At 46.1% G+C, this 23,446-nt stretch overlaps 1 long non-coding RNA gene across 5 annotated transcripts in view; it reads left to right on the forward strand.

Moving 5' to 3' along the window:
- The window catches only part of LOC106896343, a 121,404-nt gene that overhangs the window by 93,559 nt on the left and 4,399 nt on the right, over positions 1-23,446 (forward strand). For all 5 annotated transcript variants that reach the window (XR_001413612.1, XR_001413615.1, XR_001413613.1 and 2 more), the window contains exon 3: positions 9,237-9,347. This is a non-coding gene — a long non-coding RNA (uncharacterized LOC106896343). The remainder of the gene's footprint in view (positions 1-9,236; positions 9,348-23,446) is intronic.

Below are 23,446 nucleotides of genomic sequence, written 5' to 3' on the forward strand. Positions count from 1 at the left end.
ATAGTGGTTACAGTCAATTTTCTTTTCTTCTGTTGTGTATAAAGACATCAAAACAACATGGGGCTTGAAGAAATATAAAACATGGATTTGTTCTTTAGAACAGGAAGCATTTTTCTTTTCCTGTAGTCCTGACAGAGCCTTAGCGTTTGCCCTTTGTCTTGCCAAGAACCAATCATGTTTTTCAGGGTCTGAGTCTAATTTATGAATTAGAAGAGCAACAAAGGAGGACTCCATTTATAAAGTCTCAGTGGAAAAATAAAATAAGCCCATATACAAACGCAGGTGTGTGTGTGTGAGCACAAGCACAGACAGGGATGGAAGCAAGAAATGAAACCTGCTTCCACGAGACACACTTGCGGTTTCATCACGACACGGAGCTAATGCACAGAGAAAGCAGAGGGGCATTTCTCATCAGCTCCACGGCTCGTGGACAGCGTGTCTGTGTCAGCTTTTCTGTGAGCTGATGGTGACCCCATGCAGCGCACCCTTCCTCTTCTCATTTCCATCTGTTCAGCATTTCACAGTTTCTCAAATCGCTGGAAGCCTGCTCTCGATTTTTTAGATGCGTCCTAAGTCTGCTATAAATCTTATACAGTGACCTCATACTGCCAGAAAAAAAAAAAAAAAAAAGGATTTCAGGACTTTATCAGCCCAAAAATCTGCCCTTAAATAAATGGAAGATGGTTTGCAAGGCATTGCAACCTTTTTCTAACCCTCTGGGAATGCCTGAGCCGAAAGAAAATCGCCACCACCTTAGTGGCCATTGGTGTCTTCAGAGTAGATCTTCCCTTTTGTGGGAGAATTCAGCCATTTTACCCTTTGTCCTTTCTATTTTGGTGTATGATCATTTCTCTATTGGTACATCCACGGCAGCACCAAATCAGAACAGTTGTGTCTCTCTTTGTCCAGCGTGTTGTGTTCTCACTGGCAGGCGATGCAGTCTCCGCGTTAAATCAGCCAGATTCCGCCCTGGCAGCGGTACATCTGCCTGACATGCCCCATTGCTCCTGCAATCTACCCTCTTGATGTCATTCCGCTCTTCCTTTGCTCATTTCCATCTGTTTGTCGTTCCAGAATTGTTGGTTTTTTTGTTGTTTTTTTTTTTTTTTTTTGAATAATGGAGACGCACTGATTGCTTTTGAGCTGTGTCATAAGCTTGTCGTAAGCGTTTTCTTCCCTTCAGCAGCCCCCGTTGCCAGGCAGTGCAGTTGGAGGGTACAGTAAGGGGAATTGACAACTTTATTCCAGCTGTTCTGCTGAAGTGAATGCCAGTGGCTCTTCTGCGTGTTTCCCTGCTCGCCGTCCACATTGATTTTCTATTATTCTTGGCAGAAATGCCGAAGCCCAGTATTGCAGCCCCTGAAAATTAAGGGGGCCTCGTCCCTTGAAGTGTTAGAACGAGAGAGATTTTAGCATTAAGGACATGAGGAAAATAAGTGCTTGTACTTTAAAGGATTACTGATGTAAAATCTGAGGCAAGAAACTTACTTCTGTTCTGAATTTCACATGCTTCACCCTTTCTGTGTTCATCGAGGTGAAATTCATTACCATAGCTGTTAGCTGTGAAAAATCATATTCACTGTGGCGATCACTACGTGGCTGGGTTTAAAGTCCCAGCTTTATTTACAGCCACTTAATGTTTGCCTCAAGCTGTGATAAAGATCTTGTACCTTAGGCCTCCAAGTGATTTGCAGAGGGGTCAGGCAGGAATAAAATACCATCTTCCTTGCACAGGGTTCTTGAGGTGGGAGAGGAAAAGGTACCTGGGAGCACTGGCTGCTGGCTGCTTTCTCTCTCCCTTCCCCGCTGTGGGTTCTTTTTTCTGGGCAGTTGTATAGTTTGTCTAGGAGTTTGTATTCCTTTTTGAAGGAAAGACGGGTTGATGTAGTGCTGGGAGGTATGGTTTAGTGATGATGCTCCTTGTTTGTTGTGTGGATGTCTATTTTTGTCAGTTAGGTTGACGGTTGGACAAGATGATCTTTAAGGTCCCTTCCAACCTAGAAGATTCTGTGATTCTGTGAATCAAACACGGTGAGCCTGACCTCTGGGAGATTTTGTTGCATTATTTTCCCCATCTCCCTGGAATAAGGGGCTATTGTTTCCTCCTAGAGAAGTGTAATTAACACAGCGCTCAGAGGCCAAATCCCTGTGTGTTTGACCCTTTGCCTTGGTCACTGCCCCGCGTTTCATTCAAACACGTTGGTAAATAGTGGCACTTCTTATGTCTTTAAGGTTTATGTAACAGGCGGGGAAGGAGGAGGGGGGAAGATTAGAATTGGAGGTATCTCTTACTATTTTGGGGCCTGGGCTGCCTGCCAGTTTTACTTCGTGAGAAGCAGGTGTTTGGTTTTGTGAATATGAAGCGTGTGACTCGCTCTCCTCCTCAACATGCTTTAATCCATGTAGGGAGCAGTGATTTACATGAGGATGGAGCGAGGCTCTGCTTTAATCTCACATGTGGACAGAGGAAATGAGTTAATCTGCGGTTAAATATAGAGGTGATGAAAGAGGTGGGAAGGGGAGGGGTTGGCTCTAATCTCCCTTAGGTTGGGGTCAGACGAGAGTAACCTCGGTATCTGGATGGTGTTACTCTGGGGTAAGTCGTGTCTCACCTCTGTGGAGCTGACAGAATTAGCTAATGGAAAATGGCCACAAAGTGAGAATGTGCCCTAAGCTCCGGCGTCGCTGCAGTTCTTCTTCTTTCTGTTCACCCTCTACACGTTGGTGACACCTTTTTCTTTTTTTCTCATTTCAAGAGGTAACCAGGTGTAGGGCTGAGCAACTGCACGTTGCTGAAATCGCATCCTAAGGACCGAGTTAGGTTGATGGTTGGACTAGATGATCTTTAAGGTCCCTTCCAACCTAGATGATTCTATGAATCTGAGAGTGGACCAGTGTTGATCTACAAGCTTGGTTCTCTGTGATTGTCACAAAGATGTACCATGACTTGGTTCCCTCATTTTGCAGTGTATGGTTGGTTTCTGTTTATTCCTGTCCTTGGCTTTGAGCTGGGGATGCAGAAGAATTGAGAAACCAGGATAACCTCCTCTGGAGATATCTCCTTCTCTCCTCCCTTTGTGTGCATTTGGCAGATGTGTTCTTAAATTCCTTATATATTATATATACGTGTATATTATACGTATATATATATTATAAACTCTGTATATATTAGCTACTCCAGCAGTGGGTGCTGCCAGCCAGGGCACACTGTGCCATGAAGCCATACACTGCCCGCACTGCGTTGGAGAAGAGGTGAAATGGATTTTTCCTGAATCATTTGGGCAGGTAAAAGCAGACTTTCGGGCATGGGCTGAACAAACCTGAAAGGGGAGTTGCAGCAGCAGCAGCAGCCACGAGTTGCTTCTCCCGAGAAGGCAGCTTGAGCTACTCTGTTACGTGCTGACAGTGTTTTCTCAACAGAGTCGAACCCGAGCAGTCCGTGTAAGGAATTTGCATTTGGAGATCACATATTCTGTGGGTCATGTTTGTTGAGCAGTGGGTGAGGAAAGCCACCGGTTTACATAAGCTTGCTAAGATGAAAGGTCTGTCAGAAGAGTTGTTGTGGGGTTTTTTTTTGCTTTTGTTTTGGTTTTTTTTGTTTGTTTTATATTGGAGAAAATCTAAAGCAGTTTTTAGAGATGAAGATCTACCCTGGAATGTACTTGTGCCTCTTTTGTTGACTTCACTGGGAATCACATGCTTTTGCAGGATTCGGCCTGGCATGTAGATTAGTAATGGCATCACCGTGGCCGTTGTCTTCACTCTTCCTGTTGGCCCAAAGCAATATTCTGTGAGTCATCCCAGTCCACAGACACGGCCTGAAGTCTGGCAATCCGTCCCTAAGCAGTCCATATAGATTGCATATGAATAGTTTGTTTGGTAAAATCTAATAAAAGGTCTAAAAGCCAATAACATTAGAGATGGGTTATCAATAACAGGCCAATTCTGCTGATTCTTAGCATTGTTATTAATTGCAATTAGAACAAATGTTACCAGACTCTCTTCTTTGCTGGACTAGTTGAGGATGGTGGTTTTGTTGTATTTGGTACTAAGCTAGAGCTCACAAGATGGAGCAGCTCAGATAAGAGGAGCTGTCAGTGGATCTTTTAAATAAAATTTCTTATCTGAACCACAAGTCTTGTGACTCCCAGAGAAGAATATCATAACCATATCTGAGACCAAGGGCAAAGCATCAACTTAGCAAACAGTTGCTCACGTTGAAGAGGAGGGACCCTTGTCTTCCCTTCCACGCTGCTGCCTGTTGCTGTGCTGATGGTTGGCTTCACCTAGAGCTTGGCCAGCTGAGGAGCGCGTGTGAGCGCTGCCTGGTCAGCATCGAGAAAAAGGGATGAGCTTAATTTATCTTCACCAGTTGTTCCCTTCGACCAAGTGGATTCTGATTGTGGAGTGAGTGCTCACATGGACACTTCTACCAGCGCTGTGGGGAGCGGTGACCTCCAGCAGGTGGGGTGGTGACAAGTGGTTTTTGATGGAAATCCTTCAAAAGAGGGGTGTTGATTTCCAGCCTTAGGGACAGTATAGACCAGTGAAAAGAGCACTGTGCCGTGAAAGGAGAAGCCACAGTTTGTTCCTGGCACTCCTCTTTGTGTGATGTGATCAGGTCAAATCACTCCTCATCCGTGCATCTGTTTCCCCTTCATCTGTCTCGTCCATTTAAACTCCTTGGAAAAGGGAGTTCTTATGTGGACAAAGGCAAAATAATAATATTTTTATCCTGCTAGTCTTACAGAGTTGATTGAAGTTGTTGTTTTCTAAATGGCCTTTAGATCTGAGTATTGTTTGGATTTTTTTTTTTTTTCTTCCCAGCTCTTTGCTTTTCCATTGCAGAGCTGGCCCCACACTGATGTCTTTGATTATATTTTCATTGCCATTGTACTTGCTTTGATTTTTGCAGCTCGGTGCCCAAAGCAGATGTTTTCGTTGCCATTGTACTTTGATTTTTGCAGCTCGGTGCCCAAAGCACAGGGCACCGTACAAACAAGGCGGTGAAGTCAAGCAGGGTTCAGCCCCTTTTCTCTTTTTACCTTGAAAACAATGTGAAACTCCTGGGTTTCTTTTCCTTGGCACCTCCAGCTCTGGAGCTCGAGGCTGTGTGTGTTTGTGTGCCGCCCTCCCGTCGGGTTCAGGTGCGAGATCACTTGGAGAGTGTTTTCCATTGCTGTGCCGTCTGCTCGGTCGTGTGTGAGACCAAGCTGTGAAGTGTGGAAAATTAATGCAAGAACAGCAGCCTCCTGAGCTGATGGCCGTGGCCTACAGTGGGGTAGTTGTGACTCGGTGCCATTCCCGGGGCTCACATAGACTTGTCTTGCTGGATTATGCCTGGCCGCTGTCTGCGACAGGGAATTTTCTCCTGTTTCTCACCTCTCCTTTTTGCTTTTGGCAGCATTCCTTGCTCCGTGGGGAGATGTGGTCTGAGGGTGGCCCGTGGCCAACCCTTTTAAGAAGTGCCAGGTTACTGGTTGTTGATCTGAGAAAGGGAGAAGGAGCTGGATGGCTTGATTCTGCACTACCATAGTATTGTCAGCCCTCAGCAGGAATACAGCAGCCTCCAGAAACACCTGTAAAAAAAAAAAAAAAAATGGACCTTGGTACTTTTGTACTTGAGGCTCATCCCCATCGTGTTCCTGCTGTCACTCTGAGAAGCCCCCCTTATGGCACATTTGGGTACCAGGACAGACCGAAGCTTTACCTTGATGCATCAGAACTGCACAAACTGCAGTTTGCCCTAAGCCATGGTGATTTATTTGAGGATCTGAACACACTAAACTCAAGGAGTGTTTAGGATTAGGGAAACCCCTACTTAAAAAAAAAAAAAAAAAAAAAAAAAAAATTCGGGAAACCTCTTCATCAGCAGCATGATGAGATTTTTTTGGTTTTGCATACTTGATTTCAGTTCTCACCTGCTACATAGCTGTATTCACTCAGAGTTTCCAGGTGGCAGTGCTGGCTTGGTTGTATGTTGCTTTGTGTCGTTTGTTGAGGGGTTCAGAGACCTTGATGGGTGAGATGTGCTGGTGGCTTGTGCAGGAGTCGTCCCGGGAAGAGACCCTCTGTGTTCTTCAGTGGAAACCTCTTTCAGCAGACTTTTCTGCTACAGTGGAAATCAAACTCTTTAACAGCAGAAAAAGCCAGAACGCAGCTTAAGACTAACAAAATGAAAATTAAAAAATGTTGAAAACGTTTTGGCAGTGTCTGTCATCTCCGATGCTGTCAGCTGCCCCAATTCTGCTGTCCCTGACAGGAAGGGAAGTTTTGTCACTAACAGCAGTGGGTGTAAAATTTGTCCAAAGGGAATCCTTTTGTGAATCCTGCATTGATTTTTATTTTATTTTTTTTCCCCTCAACAAAAATAGCTTCGTATGGTCATCCAGGAGTAACTCAGGGCATATTTCAAAGGGGAAAGTTTGAATATTTGGCTATCTCTTCTAGATTGGGGCACACACCAGCCATAGCCTGCATCCCTGTTTCTGTGTTTGGTGATGTGCCAGGTTAGAGCCTTTGCCGTAGCGACTCTCGGCACCAGAGGAGTTTCTTTCAGTGGCTTTTTTATGCCATTTACTGTTTCCTCCCCCTTTCAACCTCTCTTTTAGTCTTTGTGATGAGTAACGAGTTCTCTTCTTTGGGCAGCTTTTGGTGGCTGGGACCCTGGCTATTTACTGTTTCCTCCCCCTCTCAACCTCGCTCCTAGTCTTTGTGATGAGTAACGAGTTCTCTTCTTTGGGCAGCTTTTGGTGGCTGGGACCCTGGCCAGCTTCAGCCTTTTGCCAACGCGCAAGGACAGGGCAGGTTGGGAAAGCAAACAAACTGTAGTTGATGCCAGCTTCTTGTGTCGCAGCAAAACCAGGGCTTGACCTTGCCACTGGAATATTAACTCACTCTTGGTGCATACCCTGGACAACTTTATAGGAAACTTTCTTCCCGGTACTAACAATAAGCCTTTCAAACGTGTGTCCTTTCACTGATCCCCTTCTGCTTGTTGGAGATGGAGAAACAACCAGACTGTCCTGGACAGAAAACTCAAATTTGTTTTAACTCGTGTTCTCCTAGGACTATTCTAGTTTTATTGAAAAACTACCCTGGATCTTTTAGGCTCATTGTGTGGGATATTAGCGGGTCTTGAAAGAATTCTTGAGGCTTGTAAAAACAGCATAGTATCTGAGCTCTGTGAGTGCTTTCTGAGATCACTCCCAGGCAAGGTCTCTGGTACTCTGTGAGAGTTTTTACCTCTGAACATCACCTTCTGTTTTCTCCATGTCACGTTTATGTCGCACCTGCACCGTCATGAGGACATCTAACTTCTGATGCATATTGGGTGACAGGCTGGTTGTGCTAGGCCCTTTGAGGTTCTGGTCTTGCATTGCATGTTGAAGGAATGGTGACTCCACTCTCCTCAGAGCTTGAATAAAACACACATAAGGGTTTGTTCAGTCATTAAGCAGAGGCATGAAACTTTGATAGTTGGTTTCCTCAAGTTAATTTTCATAGAATGGTTTGGGTTGGAACGGACCTTTTGTTGAAGGAATGGTGACTCCACTCAGAGCTTGAATAAAACACACACGAGGGTTTGTTCAGTCATGCAGCAGAGGCATGAAAATTTGATAGTTGGTTTCCTCAAGCTAATTTTCATAGAATGGTTTCAGTTGGAATGGACCTTAAAGACCATCTAGTTCCAACCCCCTGCCATGGGCAGGGGCACCTCCCACCAGACCAGGTTGCTCCAAGCCCCATCCAGCCTGGCCTTGAACCCCTCCAGGGATGGGGCAGCCACAGCTTCTCTGGGCAACCTGTTCCAGGGTCTCACCACCCTCACAGGAAAGAATTTCTTCCTGAGATCTCATCTAAATCTCCCTTCTTTCAGTTTAAAACCATTATTCCTCATTCCATTGCTTCATTCCCTGCTTAAGAGTCCCTCCCCATCTCTCCTGTAGCCCCTTTAGGGACTGGAAGGGGCTCTAAGGTCTCCTGGAGCCTTCTCCAGGCTGAACAACCCCAACTCTCTCAGGTTGTTTTCACACAAGAAATGCTCCAGCCCTCTGAGCATCTTTGTGGCCCTAAAGTTAAAAAGTTGATTTTGAAACTGTTGAATACAGAGAAGTATGAAGAAGGCAGTGGAGAGAGAGGCTGAGTTGCCCTCTGGAAGAAGCCTCTCTCCAGTCAGTATGGAAGAAGCTTAGGGTGACTAGTTCAGCCTGATAAATGACATGATTAAAGTTGAGTGGTGTCAATACTTGCCTTATAAATCAAACTGCAAAAGACATCTCACTAAAGCTAGGCTGCTATTAATGTTATTGAGTGAAACGATAAAGCTGCACAGCCATCTATCAAGTCAATGTCAAATTGAACCATTTAGACTGAATATTGGACTGGAGTTAAATAGTCACATTTAGTAGCCATCAATGCATGCAAAAAAATAAATCCCCCTCTGTGAATTCAGCCTCTGTGGCTGGCTGTCTAGCAGTGTACCCTAACCAAGGAATTTATCCCAAGACAATATGATGTGTCTACTACCTGCCCTTCCTTCTAAGCGCTGTGGGCAGTCACCTTTCGTGGCTGTTGTTACCCCAAGCTCCCAGCCCAGGCTCTGTATCAGACAACGTGCATGCAAAAAATAACCCCCCCTCTGTGAATTCAGCCTCTGTGTCTAGCAGTGTACCCTAACCAGGGAATTTGTCCCAAGACAACATGATGTGTCTGCTACCTGCCCTTCCTTCTGAGGGCTGTGGGCAGTCACGTTTCGTGGCTGTTGTTACCCCGAGCTCCCAGCCCAGGCTCTGTATCAGACAACCCTAATTTTTCCATCAGGGATAGCTGCATAAAATGTATATTCGCTTCCCTTTTTCTGCATTTTGCAAACCAATATACTAAATTAAGCTGGACGGGGCAGTGATTTACAGTAGTAAACAGACTGTAGGTTGTAGGGAGGTATATTTGTGCCATTCAGCTCTGCTTGGGGTGGGGGGAATCTCGAGCAGAAAGGCAGGAAAACGGATGTGGTTTCAGCCTTCCCTAGAGACAACTGTAAATACCAGTTCTCACACAGGGGATGCGAGGATGTGGGTCTGCTCAGCTTGCTGTTTATTCTATGCTTCCTGCACGGTCAGCAGAGGGAATTGCTCCCTCTAAAAGAAACGTTATTTGTGTGAATGGCTGATTGCTTTCAGCACGGCCCCTACTAATGCACTGATGGCATTTTCTTCCTCTTTGACTTTTTTTAGGTATGAATTGTTACGTAGCAGCTGCACGTGAAGAGAAGACGGAGTGGAAGTCACTGTCAGAGCATCCCGTCCTTCGAAGCTGGGCCTGAAGACTTCAGCCCCCTGACTGGTGTGAGTACCCTGAAGGGGAGGGGAAGGGGCACGTCGCTGAGAGGAGACCTCAGCATGACTTAGGGCACCAAAATTACATCTATCTTTATCACTTGCAGTAAAGGAGTTTTCATTCCTAGTAGCAGCCTGCCTGGGTTGTTGAGCAGAAAGCTACGTGTTGGTGAGAGCTCCAGCTCTCAGAAGAGGATCAAGCTCCAAGTGCCACTTTTGTGGTGAATCATAGATGCATTAGATAACACACAGCAGTCCCAGCAAGGATTAAATTCACCTTTGCCACCATCAGATATGTTCCTGGTTTATTATCTGTGTTTGTGACGTCCTTTTCTGTTTATTTTGATGCAGTTGGCCTTGAATAGGCAACAAATCCAGGTTTCGTATTGGTGTTTGCCTGCCTGTGAGCTGGATTCATTGCCTCATCTCTAAGAGGCTTTTGGGCTAGGTTGGAGTGGGTGTTGGGATGTGTGACTTGGTGTAGGTTTAGAGCAGACAAGAACTGTTGGACTGGGATCAGGCTTTTGGGGGTATTATGGAGCTGATGACATAAGATCAAGAGGTCAGATCCCCAAAAGGCTACTGGGCTGGTTTTAGGGTAGCCACAGATGTGACAGCTACAAATACTGGTGAAACTGATTTGTTTTCTTTAGAGGTGATGGTGTGGGGTCTTTGTTACCCCACTTTTAGTCTAAGATTAAGTCCTGGGTTGAAAGAGACTTCACAGTTCTGAGATAAGGGTTGATATTCTTGCTTGCCTGGTGCAAAAGCACCTTAGCCTTTGAGAGCTCTGCAGTGAAGCAGAAGTCTTGGACACGATCAAGGCTGAGGTTCATGTGTCAAGCTCTTGAGAGCATTTTTTCCCCTTGGGATGACTCCGATGTGGAGCCTGTCAGTGATCAGGAAGGCAAAGGTCAAAGCAGCAGCTACAGAAGACTGAATCTCTGGCATCCCAGTGGCAAATACAGCTTTTTTGTGAGGCTACTTCTTTCTTTGTTTCTAAAAAGAATGAACACATTGGGGAGCAGTCTCTCCTGTCTCTCTAAGGGTGCTTTAGTGGTCTGAAATTTCAACTCCATATGATCATCTCAACTCCTTTCCTATATAACACCGTACCAGGCTGTTGGAGAGGAAGCTGGAGAAACTTTTGGGATGTATCAAGCCAAGTTTTATGTCATTCTCCTCCTGCTGCATTATAAGCAAAAATCACATGGACCTTGTTGTTTAACTGGCACAATTAGTTGGTCTCTTCTAGTGATGGGCTGGCTTACACCAGGCCTGAATAGGACCCTGTGCTTTGGCTGCAAAAGGGAGGGAAGCTCCCTCACCACAGCTTGGCTGCCTTAGAGGGAAGGGAAGGCAGTCCTTGGTTCTCCAGCCAGAAAGATGCTGTCGGGCATTGATCTGGAAAAAGAGCATCTCCAAGAAGCCTGAGTTCTCAGAGACATGCCTGGGAGTCACAGTGCTTCATGCTTGCACTGTGACTGACCTGTGTCATCAGCCGAGTGATTCCTTCTTCCCTTATCCCTGAAGCCCACTAAACCCTCCTGGCTGTCAAGTGACATCAAGGCATGGCACATCTGTGCTTCAGGGAGTGCATAGCATCAAGTGTGAGGGCCTGGATAGCCCATGTAGGAGTTTGGAGGAGAAAGGCTTACTCTTTAGCCCCCTTTCCAGGGTTGGTGGAGCTCTAAATGGCTCTTTTTACAGTATCTTTACCTTTAGTCCAGGCATGTGACACTTGGCAGAGACAAAACGGTTCCAGCCTGACCAGGTGGACCAAAGGCACGGGGCAGTTTGGGGAAATACCCAGCCAGTGTAGCAGGGAACAAAGTGAGTCTGTGAAAACACAGTGGGGAAAGCTTGACTTTATCTTTTGCTTTCGTAGGTGGAGGAGGCAAAGTGCGGAAAACGCTACCCAGTGGGTCCAAGGTTCTCTTAACTGTTTCTCCCATGAAACTGCCCTTAGTGCATGCAAAGAACTGTCGCAGAGGTTGCTGAAGAATCACTGTTCTCACTGATGGCCAGATTTCCCAGGGCCCACGGGTCAATGGCTAGTGCCCTATTCAGGTCCTGAGTGCATTGCTCCAACTGAATGTGAAGGTTATTCAGACAGGAAGGAGTTCTCCTTTCACTGCTTCCCACGGGGACAGAGCAGGATGTCTCCTAGAAGGCGGCATTGCCCATAACATCATTTTGACTCCAGACAACTGGTCACACCAGCTCAGCACCAGTTCTGCCCATCTTAGAGTATGGAAGAGGTTTATGGTGCAGTGCTGTGCCAGAAACCAGAGCAGTAACAGTGAGAGTGAGTTTATAGAAAGCAGGAAGATGGGAGTTTTCATTTTTTCCACTGAACTTTTGGGAACAGATGGAGAGTCGATGAGGCAGAGATGCTGGAAGGGACAGTGTGTTTCAAATGTTTTCCTTAATGTCTTCGCAATCTGCTCATAGATTCGTAGCTCCTGCCTGTTTGGTGCAGGGCAGTTAGTATAGGATGTGAAAACTTCAACGCCCCCGGGGGCTCCAGAGGTGGATGTTCCCTAAGGCTCGTTGAGCTGTGTTTTCAGGGCTAAGGAACTTCTGACACAAAGGGTCGTGGGAGCAGCTGATGGCCTGATGGGCAGCATCTCTGTTTACTTCATTCCAAGTCACCACAGTGAAGGGTCTGGACTTTCTGGATAGAGACAATGACCCAGGAGCGTCTTGACTGAGCCCTGTACTGACGCTAATAGGCCAGTTCTGCCTCTCTAAATGGCCAATTTGTTGTTTTTTTTTTTAAATCTGGTTAGAAGCCAAGAAGAATCTAATCAGAGCCCAGCAGTGCACTGAGCAGCAGTCATTAGTATTACTTAGTCATCCAGTTGCTGTTTCTTTGCTCTGACAAGAAATGTTGGTGTGATAGGAGGGGATGGGGGAAGATCAGCTTTTGTCTTCGTCTCCTTGAAGAGGTTTCAAGCACGACTCCTTTCAGTACACCTATACCCAAGTGTTGCCCTTGGAGGACAGATTTAAAATCAGTGAGACCTTGCAAACTCTGGCAGCCACAGTTTGAGGGAGAGGAAGCAATGAGAAGAGGGAACTTAAATCCTCATTGACTCTCAAAGGCAATGACTTTCAGCTGTGAACTGTGAGCTGTGATTGCTCTCTCATTAGCTTTCGTAGTTACAGATGTCAGTGGTTAATTCCGGCCAGCTGGCCAAGTTAGAGGCAAATCCAAATTTCTCCTTGGCCTGGTGTTTCAGGCTAGATCTCTACTTATTAATGACACAAACAGCAAGTACATCGGGCAGAACTACTGGGACTTAATTTCCATGAATGCCCAGACTTGTCTACTGGAAGACATGTTGCTTCTTTTGGCTCTGTAGTGCTATTCCTGGAGAACAGAGGATCAGCTGTGGGTAGCCTAATTTGATATTCACTTGTCTATACCAATTAGGGTGCAGGGAAAAGCATTGCAGGAAAATACTAAGATGGAGAGAGAGCACAGTCTGAATTTTTTTTTTTGCTAGTTCTGATAGTTACCTTCTTTACTGCACTCCTACCTCTCCTTTTTGACCCTTTACAACCTACCAAATCACTGTCATTGGAAGAGGTGGTAAACTCAGGTGCTGGTAAGGGGTAAAGAGGCAGGGATTAGCATAATCCTGGGATTATGCTAAATATCTGTGTATTTGATACTTCCCTCCTTTACTGCACTCCTACCTCTCCTTTTTGACCCTTTACAACCTACCAAATCACTGTCATTGGAAGAGGTGGTAAACTCAGGTGCTGGTAAGGGGTAAAGAGGCAGGGATTAGCATAATCCTGGGATTATGCTAAATATCTGTGTATTTCGAGTCTGAAGAGAAATGAGAGAATTTTACAAAAATCCACTTCCTTGCCTGTCATATAGGAGACGATTTTGTCCTGGCTGTACCCTGAGGTTAATTGAAGCTCTACAGCACAAAGGTTAAGAAGAGCACTGTATGTCATATAGGAGACAATTTTGTCCTGACTGTACCTTGAGGTTATTTTAAACTCTACAGCACAAAGGTTAAGAAGAGCACTGGTAAACAGCTAGTGCTATTACCTAAAGCTTTTAATATTGATTGGGCTGTATTCTGTTACCTTCCCAGCCAGTGGTGCCTTTCAGTGAGTGAGGTGCTGGTTGGATTAGCAAAGATGGCTCTGACCTAAACTCATTTTATGATCTGAAGTGTCATTGGTGCTCTTCTGTAGTAGAGGAACAGAGCCTGGGTTCTCCTGCCACACACCATCCAGGGATCACTGGGCATAATCCTTGTGTCCCACCCCCCAGTTTGGCACACATGCCACAAATCACAGCAAGCAAGTTCTGCTTCCATTTTTCCTGAGTGTGAATGGCAGTACAGGGTGCAAAGGGCTGGAGATGCTTATATCCAGGTGAGGATGCACGTTTTGTTGATTGTGTGCCATAAGAGCCATTAATTTCCTTAGGACTTGGGTAAGCATAGCTGAGCCCTAAGTTCTTCCCCTGCAGTGTTTTATTTAGGAGGTCCTGTATTCCACAAAATTGCTTGGACCGGGGTCAGCAACTGTTGAAGGCAGATGGACAAGGTTATATTTTCTTTTATGCTTGAGGGTTTAAATAGGTCAGGAGATCAGGGGGAGCCAGAAGAAACTGCTGCTCAGGTGGCTGCTAAAGAGCTGGTCGCTCCCAGTGTGTGTTGGTCTGAGGCAGTGCTTTCCAGCTCCTGCCGAGTTCTCCAGGCAGTAGAAGACAGCAGCAGGAGCCATGCCTCTCACAGAAGTCTCCCTTAAAATGCTGTAGATCCTGAACCCTGGTAAACTGTGGTCCTACCAGGTAGTCATTTTTTTTCCTGTTTTAAATGAGGAACCACCAACTTACAGCATATCCCTTTTCTCCAGCACCCGGGAGGGACACCAGGACAGTTCTTCAGTCTTCAGCAAGGAAGCCAAATTGTGCATGTGCTTTTTCTCAGCCATTTGAGAATATTTTCTAGCAGTTTGTCTTGTAGCCTGTGCTGTTCTCTCTCTATGCTTAGCAGGTTATGTGTTTTCACTGGATTAATACACACATTGTCACAAGGTCCTGGCTGCAAGCAATATTTCATCCTGTGGTGACACTGGATGTCACCTCCCTGACTTTCAGCTGGGGAGGACAGAGCTGCAGAGGTCAGGCTCAGGACTGAGACATCCAAGGGGTGTTGGGAGCTTCGAAACAGGCTACGGCTCATCTCTGATATAGGGAGGGTGCTGTAAAACCATCCCAACCAGAACCTGGGTGGCTGTTTTGTAACGAAGCAGAAGCTCCAGCCCAGCAGGGCGAGGGTGCTGGGTGAAGGAGTTCGTGCTCATTCACAGTACTGGGTGGAACTCCAGCAGCAGTGTGTTATTTCACCTGACTTTTGTTTTGCAATAACAAACCCCAGAACTCTGAGGGAACTGAACTAAAGGCATGAGTGTGGTGTAGGTTTGCTTGCCTTCCTACTCCATCTGCGGAACCAAGTGAGCTCAATCACTTAACATCTCTTGGACCTATCAAAAGTACCTCCTGAATTTTGCTAATAGTTTCTGCTGTGGTCAATGAAACCAAAGCCCCAGCTAGAGGCTCCTCAGCATTAGTCTTTTGGGATGTGGTAGTAAATGTGGGCTTGGGGGCACTTTGTTTACTCCAGTTACAACTACCAGTGTCATGTTCACACTGAGGTACGGGATTGATCTTGAGTGAGGTAAGATAGAGCAGCATTTTCCCACCTCTTCTGACTTGGTATATTGGCTATGGGGCCAGAATTGTGGCTATACTGGCTAACAATTAAATGCTTTGTTTGGTGAGAGAAGTAGGGAGTAGTAGTTGAGATGCTAAAAGGCGTATTGGGGAGGAAAGAGGAGAGCTTGTGTTGCTGACAGGACCTCAGTCAGCATTTCACACAGTGCATCAGGCTGGGTTTCCATGCATTTGGAGACCTTTGTTCCATGTCCTTCACTAACATTTTGCTGAAAGAATCCAAAATCAGTGTTGACCCCTACAGTCACCTTTCCTCTGCACCCTTCTGCTATCAGCAGCTCTTGCCACCTGTGCTGCTTTCTAGGTCTTGTTTGAGTGCTGAGATGCTCACCTTGCAATAATTTTCAGCGGATTTTTTTCAGCCTGTGAGTTTGGCAGTAGATCAGCGCCTGCTCGTGCAGATTTGTGGAATCAAAACCCAGAGACAGACAGAGACACTCTGGAGTGTCAGTCACGAAAGTCCAGAGACAGACTGCAGACAGAGACACTCTGGAGTGTCAGTCACGAAAGCCAGCAGTGCTTGGTGCACTGGTTGCTGTGGTCTGGTGACAAAGGATGGTACCAAGAGACTTGAGGGTCTCCAAATTATTTCCACCATTAAGCTACCACTTGGTCTTGCACGAACCAACCTCCAAGGTCTGATTTCAGGAAGTCTTCGTCCCAGTTGTTTGTTCCACAGATATTCACCGTGGAAGGAAGGGTGATCCTGTGCTACTTCTCACCTTCCTTACGGCCTGGGGACATGTAAGTGTGCCCTCACTCTCCTACAGTCTGGCACCACCTCCTTTCCAGTGCAAACCTTGCTGTCTAAAGGGGAGCCAGGCTGCACCGTGGTGGGGACACTTCACTCTAGGAACACCCTAGTGCAGCTTGTGGCTTAAAAGCCCCTTTGATGCCTGTGGTGGGGACACTTCACTCTAGGGACAGCTTGTGGCTTAAAAGCCCCTTTGATGCCTGTTATGATGCCCATGGAGTGGGCATACAATATAAAGCCATGCAAGAAGTTAGTTTCCCTTTGTGTCACATCAGGAATTTATGCTGCAAATCTCAGCTGCCAAGTGCAGAAACTTTAGCTGCCCCTTCAGCTCCTACCCATTGAAAGAGGATCTGCCATGTCCAGTGTTAATGAAAATGTTCCTTCCTTGATTAGCAGGCGCTGCCCATTGAAAAAAAATAATAAAATAGGCTTTTCCAAGTACTTTAGTATCTCTTCAAGGTCTGCTTGTCACGTCACTTCTGGAGTGCATCCTGTACCCCTGCTATCATGGAGTGTTACCTTCAAACTTTCTCTCTTCCCTTTCCCCAGCTCCAGGGCTTCGGGAAGTGTCGGTGTCTTCTCCGATCCCTGTACTTTAATGTCTCTTCAAGGTCTGCTTGTCACATCACTTCTGGAGTGCATCCTGTACCCCTGCTATCATGGAGTGTTACCTTCAAACTTTCTCTCTTCCCTTTCCCCAGCTCCAGGGCTTCGGGAAGTGTCGGTGTCTTCTCCGATGACAGTGACAGGGGAGTGACAGGCAGGCTGGGCGGGGGTGGCTGATGGTGAGCAAGCCTGGTGACAGCATGGGGTGACTAAGAACCAACTGGCTAATTAAAGCACAGCAGTAGGAGGAGCAAAGTATTTAAGGGTGCCAGAGAGAGAGAGAGAGATGCCTCCACAAATTTCTCATTACACTTCAGCAGCCAAGTGACTGGGCAAGACGGTGAAAGGTTTCCTTAACTCTTTCGTGCCTCTTATGGAGTGAAAGCAAGGGTCTAAGAAAATGGCACCATTAACTGGAAAGCCTGAATCAAGGTAAGGACAGAGGTATGTTTTTCAGTCAGAGTTGGTCAGAGTGAGCCCTCCTAGAGCTGCTCTAGTGCTTTACATGGCACTGGTGTGTGCTGATGGGCACCAGGTGGGTAGGTCTGCTGAGGCAACACATACTGATTTTTCAGCTTGAGCCTTTCATTTGGGTGGCTCTTTCCACCTGCTGCCTGAAAGAAAAAAAAAAAAAAAAAAGGAGATATTGAGAGTCATTCCATGGGGTTGTGTTCTAATGAAGGGGAATGGGCAGGTCCTTGTTGCCTGACCCCGGTGACTGGATCTTTCTCCTGACTATTTTTATGGGAAGGAGGGATTGAAAGCAATTCCTGAAGGCTGATTCTGAGGCGGTGGCTAAAAGGAAAGCGATGAGAATGGATGTGGAGTTCTGGGCAGTGTGTGAATTTGGTCACCTGAGGCTGGAGGAATCAGGGGGAAATGAAGATGAGGACTGACTTCTGGAATGTGATGTTCTGCTATTTCTGGAGATGCTTGGAAGTCAGACCATTGCTTAACCCAACAGTTCTGTTCTCTCAGACCGTTTTCAGTAGTGAGTAGAGGAGCAGTCACTGTGTTCTTCTTTTGGGTGTGTAGGTGACTTTAGAGGCAGCACTCCAGCCTGAATTCCCTGGCAGGCACGGGAGCAGTTACTCTGTTCTTCTTTTGGGTGTGTAGGTGACTTTAGAGGCAGCACTCCAGCCTGAATTCCCTGGCAGGCACGGGCTTTGCTGTCTGGCCTCAGATGTGTGGCAGTGAGCAGCCTTCTGAGATTTGCTGGGATATTCAGGTAGATAAATCAGTTCCCTGGCAATTTTTCTCATGTAGCAATGCCTCCAGGTTGGCAAAGGCTAAGGAGAATGGCCCAGCCTAATTCCAACTTGCATCCCTAGGCTGGTCAGAGGTGTGTTGGAAGCACTGTGTGTCTGGCTCCCCATGTGTGTTGCCTAGACTTAGCTTTATGTGGTTCCCTGCAGGTCATTGCAGTTGTGTTTAAATGAGACCAACTCTCAAACTGGTTTTTGCTTATTCTGAACCCATAAAAAGCAACCACGTGCACCTTATTACATGTGCCAGCTCAGCTGATTTTAGATGTTGCTTAGAATAGAGAGCCCCAAATCTCCATCTCTGCATAAAATAGGAATATCATGCACCTCGTTACACTGTGCCAGCTCAGCTGATTTCAGATGTTGCTTAGAATAGAGAGCCCTGAATCTCCATCTCTGCATAAAATAGGAATATCACCTCGATATCTTGAAAAGTGTTAGCTGTTGCTTAGGGAGTGTTTGTGCAGAGCTTCAAAACAGCTAGTGCTACAGAGGACATAATTAAAAATTAATGTTTGGCGTGGTTGCCACAGTGAGCACTCATTACTGCCTGTGCAATTCCTCTGTCTTACACAACTAGGAGTCCTGGGTTGTGTCTGGGATGCTGTAAGGTGGTCTGTAGCATTAAAGTGTCTCTAAGTCAGAGGTGCATCAGACTCTCCTCTCTACCCTTGTTTTTGTGAAATGTTTGTTATCTGCATTTGAACTTTGTGACAATAGTAAATCTCTAATTAGTATTTCTACTTAATGCAACTTCCTCTTATTTACTACTTGGCTGTTTGAGAGTGTGTGGCAGAGGTGAAGACGGCCTTTGTAGCCTTTGTTACACGAAATCATGCAGCAGAAGCTGCTGGATGTTGTTCAGATGATCTAATTGATCGTACTTATAGAATGCCATTCAGTGTGGTAAATGTGATGTAGTGTTTGTGTCCCTCAGTCCTGTGGTCAGCTGAATGGATCCGTTGTTATACATAATTAGGGCTTCTGGAATTTGGGTCTGCTTATTTAACAGCAATTGTTCCACAGAGGCCCAAGTGGCCCCGTATCGGAGGCGCAGAGAGGGTTAAGTGCCGTACACAGAGCACCCCAGCTCCACAGCTCTTGGGCTCACAACAGCTTGAGCTCAATGAATTCTATGAAAACGAATTCAGAGAATGAATGAAAACTCAATGAAAACTCTTCTGTTTCTTCCAGCTGAAGTCTAAAACCAGCATCCTCTTGGTTAAGTGCGGTCATTGCAGATTGCCTGAAAGATTTCCCTTTTGCCGAAAGGTAAATCTGGTGTCATTAAAGTAATTACCCCCCTCACTGTAAATAAATCTCAATTTCAGTAGTTATGTGCTCCCTGCCCAAATTCCTCTATGAGGCTGAGTTGGGTTAAGTGTCCTGAGCATTCCCAGGCTGTGGTATGCTGTTAAATCACTTACAGCTTTCCCTCTGGAGCTGGTGGCCCGAGTGAGCTCCCGGGTGTAGGACGTACACAGCTCCCATCTATGGGGTGTTCACATACATATTCCGGATAAATCTGAGCAGGAATCTCAGCTTCTGCTGCTCTCAGATGCTGTGCAGTGTGTCTCCTGCTGAGATGGATATAAGACTTTATTTAAAACAGCCTAGAATTCGTTTTTTATATTTCTTTCTGAAGTTTTAGAATGCTCACGTGAGCTGCCTGGGCGTATGGGTGCGGCACAAAGGCAGTTGTTTTCTTTAGCAGACACGAAATAAGGCATGGGCCACAACTACTGTCACTATGATCTCAATACAAAAGCTGGGGAGGAAGTCAAACCCCAGTTATGGTGTATTTACAATCAAGAGAAGAAATGGTTTTGACTCTCAGGCTGCTGATAAGAGCAGTTCCCTTATCCAGAGGGAGCCAGTGATGCAGTGCATGGCAGGTTACTCTCTGTCTGCTGCCCAGCAGCTCTCTGGAGGGCTGTTTTTTAAGCCTTGTGCCTGTAGCAGAGCAGGAGGTTGATGGCTCAGCCAGGAGACACCTTTCATCCCCACAACCCTGCAAATATAAGTCATTGTCACTTAATGAAGGTTCAGTGGCCGCTGTGAAATTATTCCAGTCTATTTCTTCGCAGGGAGGTCCTTGTAGACATCAAATCACTATCTAAACTAGCACTGACCACAGAATTGGTTTTCGTAGAACGGCCAGAATTAGAATGGACCAAAAATCTGATTTACCTTTAAACCTTGCTTTTCAGATGTTAGGAATGTCAGCTGTAGGCTCTGCTCTCTGGTTCTGTGACATTAAGCAGAGTTTAGACTTTGGACTTGCCAACCTTTTAAAATCTTCTGCTATTTGCCAGATTTTAACGAGGTGGGTGACAACGTGCAGACCAATTGCTTTGGAAATGCTTGTTTACAGGCTTGCAAAATGAAGACCCAGAGGTGCAATTGCTTTCTAAAAACGCGTGGATGGGGATGAGCGCAAGGAGGAAGAGCTGCTTAAACAGAAAAATTGGGCTGGTGCAAAACAATTTAGCTGTAGCTGTTCACAAATTAAATTTAGGTTCCAAATCAGAGCATTCAAGCCATAAGAGGAATGAGTTCTGGAGCAGGCTTCCAGGAGGAGCAGTTGGAGGCAGGAAACCTTACCAGTTTTAAGCTGGAACGTGAAATGTTCTTGCCCAGGATTGTATGACACGGTTGCCTGCAATAGCATGGGAGGAGGCCTGATGACCCAGGAGATCCTTTTCTGCCCCCTGCTCCACAAGTGGTGACCTTGAACTGAGATAACTCAGGTTGCAGCTAAACTTTGTTTACTCTGAAGCTGATGACTGTAAGATGACTTAGTTCAAAAGCATTTCAGAGTTCTTAAAGCCACATCTCCTAGTTTACATTTCCTATTGGATTTTTATCATCAAGAGCGGTACATTCCTCTGAAATTGCACAAAACTGGCACACGTGCCCCCAGTAACTTGTTTTTGCCCATTAGGAAAGAAATAAATGTGCGTAGCATTTAAAAAAAAAGAAAGCAGCAATGCTGCATATGAAATGTGCTGTGTTTGTTTATTCTCACAGCTGTAAGTTCAATTATTTATAAGAACCCTTTATCCAAGCTGTGTTTTGTGCTGCCATTTGTTTCCCTTAGTGAGCTTTCCCTGCTCCCTCTCTGCCACGTCAGCTGGGGAGGCTGTTGCCTTCTCCAGAATTGGTGTGGTTCTTCCATGGGCGCTCCTTGCTTATTCATAGTCTTTTCATGACATTTATTCTTAGGAGCGTAATGTCTTCTGAAGGAATGACAGGGTGTTCTTTAACCCTTAAAATAAAAATGACAGGCAACATATTTCTCTCTGTATTTCGGGAGAAGAGAATAGTGATACTGGGAGAGCGAGCTGATTGCCTGGGTTAACCTGGAGCTGCCGCCTGTTTTCTAGTTATTATTTTTTTTCTTGCCCTGTTCTGTGTGATACAAAGTGAGAAGTACGGAGGAGATGTGCTTTACAGCAAGTGCCTTTAAGCAGAGGAACCTCCTGGCAGGAGGCACTGGCTGCAGTTGAAGAAGCCCTTTGCCCATTTTCCAGATTTGGGGCTCCACGTTGCTGGCACGGCTGGTTGAGCACAGCATCTGAGTTGGAGACACTGGTGGCAATGGGAGAAAGGGTCTGGGCTAGACACTTGAGTGCTGTCGGTGATGTGTGGGGCCTCACCAGGTGGTAAATTTTGTGATTGCTGATCATCCCTTAAGTTTGAAAGCTTATAATTTTTCTAAAAGCCTCAGCTCCTAGATTGTACTGATATGGACGAAGGGTAATGGCTTTAAACTGAAAAAGGGGAAATTTAGATTAGATCTCAGGAAGAAATCCTCTCCTGCGAGGGTGGTGAGACACTGGAACAGGTTGCCCAGAGAAGCTGTGGCTGCCCCATCCCTGGAGGGGGTTCAAGACCAGGCTGGATGGGGCTTGGAGCAACCTGGTCTGGTGGGAGGTGTCCCTGCCCAGGGCAGGGGGTAGGAACTCGATGTTCTTTAAGGTTCCTTCCAACTCTAACCATTCTATGATTCTGATATAAATAAAATCTTGATTTTTCATTTAAGTGCAAGCACAAACCACCTAAAGCTCTTGTATATGGAGGGAAAACTTTGTAAAAAAACTCAGAACTGAGAAGATAAAGGAGTCTCAATCTGAGGCGTATAAAGCACCTTCCCACTAAGTTTTGAATGCCCATCTCATGTTTATCAATGGCTTTAAAATAGTATGCGAGTCGTCAGAGCTGTCAATAATAAGAGAAGAAACAAAAGGAAATTACTTTTCCCCACACACACACATTAGACCACCAAAAATAACCGCCGCCTGCGACTCTTTGCTGAGATACCGGTGACTTAAGAGCGTGTGTCCTTGCTCAGAACTATTAATGAGCTGTTTGTTCCCCTCTGCCGTTGCAGGGGGAGCACTCCAATGTTCAGAGCATGTGAGATAATCCAGAGACACGCTGTGCAGAAGTAGTTGCCACTTATCTGCATTCCTCCTAAATAGGCTTCCAAAGGCACTGCTCTCTTTTCCACACCAAGTAGGGAAGGAGCTGCAGCCTTGGAAGAAATGTTCTGGGGCTGAAAGGGAGGAAGGAAGCGTTAAATGTCCGTCCAGAGGTATGGCCAAAGGAGCTGGTGGATGTTACGTAGGGACGTTGGCATGTTCAGGGTTACAGCTGCTGGCCTGGGCCCTGAGGAATTCATTGCCTTTCATTGTCTTTTGCATGTCTGCAGCTTTGAAGCCTTTGTTGCTGTCTCTGTCACATTTCAGGAAAGGCACCAATTCCAGTCTGGCAGGGAGACAATGGTGAGCTGGTTAGAGCAGGGAGCTGGAAGGAGACAATATCGGGGTTTGGGAGTGGTTTTTTTATTGTTTTTAATCTGTTTTGTTTTGCCTGATCTGGCAGTACCGGTTTCTCTTTTTGTTGTTTTTGGTTTTTGTTTTTTTTAAAATTTTGACACAAGGTATCTCATTTTCCTTTCCCTTCCAAGGGCTTCCTTCAGAAGTGCTACAGTGCATGCTTGCGACACACGGTATCTCATTTTCGTTTCCCTTCCAAAGGTTTCCTTCAGAAGTGCTACAGTGCATGCTTGCAGGTGTGTCTACAGGAACGGCTTGGCCATGTCTACAGAAAGTCCTTGAGGGGATTTGGGAGCAGCAAACGTTTCCAGATCCACCTGCTCCCATGGACAGTCTGGCTGGCCAACCTGCTAGGGAGTGCTCTGTCTAAGGATGGACCATCCCAATGCTCATGGCACAAGTGTTACAGAGGCAATGCTTTGCTCTACTGAGGCCATGGAGCCAGATCTGCTGGTGCCAAGAGCAGCCATAGGGCTAAGATGGACCTAATAGGACTTGAGTAGGTGGTTAGGATTAAGCTGCTCAGAGAAGCTGTGGATGCCGCATCCCTGGAGGGGTTCAAGACCAGGTTGGATGGGGCTTGGAGCAACCTGGTCTGGTGGGAGGTGTCCCTGCCCAGGGCAGGGGGGGTTGGGACTGGATGATCTTTAAGGTCCCTTCCAACCCAACCCATTCTGTGATTCTAAGTGCATGGGAGACAGGTGGAATAACTGATGCAAAAAGGCACAGAAACATGTTGCCAACTCCAAACGTGCACCGTACTTTCCTCAGTCTAAACAGCAGTTATTTTTACCTGCGTGCAGCAAATCTGTGTGCAGAGTTTGAAGTGGTCAAAATCAAATAATAAATAGAATTTCTGGAGTTACACC

This window comes from Calidris pugnax, unplaced genomic scaffold, assembly GCF_001431845.1.
Source record: "Calidris pugnax isolate Ruff unplaced genomic scaffold, ASM143184v1 scaffold196, whole genome shotgun sequence".
Taxonomy (NCBI): domain Eukaryota; kingdom Metazoa; phylum Chordata; class Aves; order Charadriiformes; family Scolopacidae; genus Calidris; species Calidris pugnax.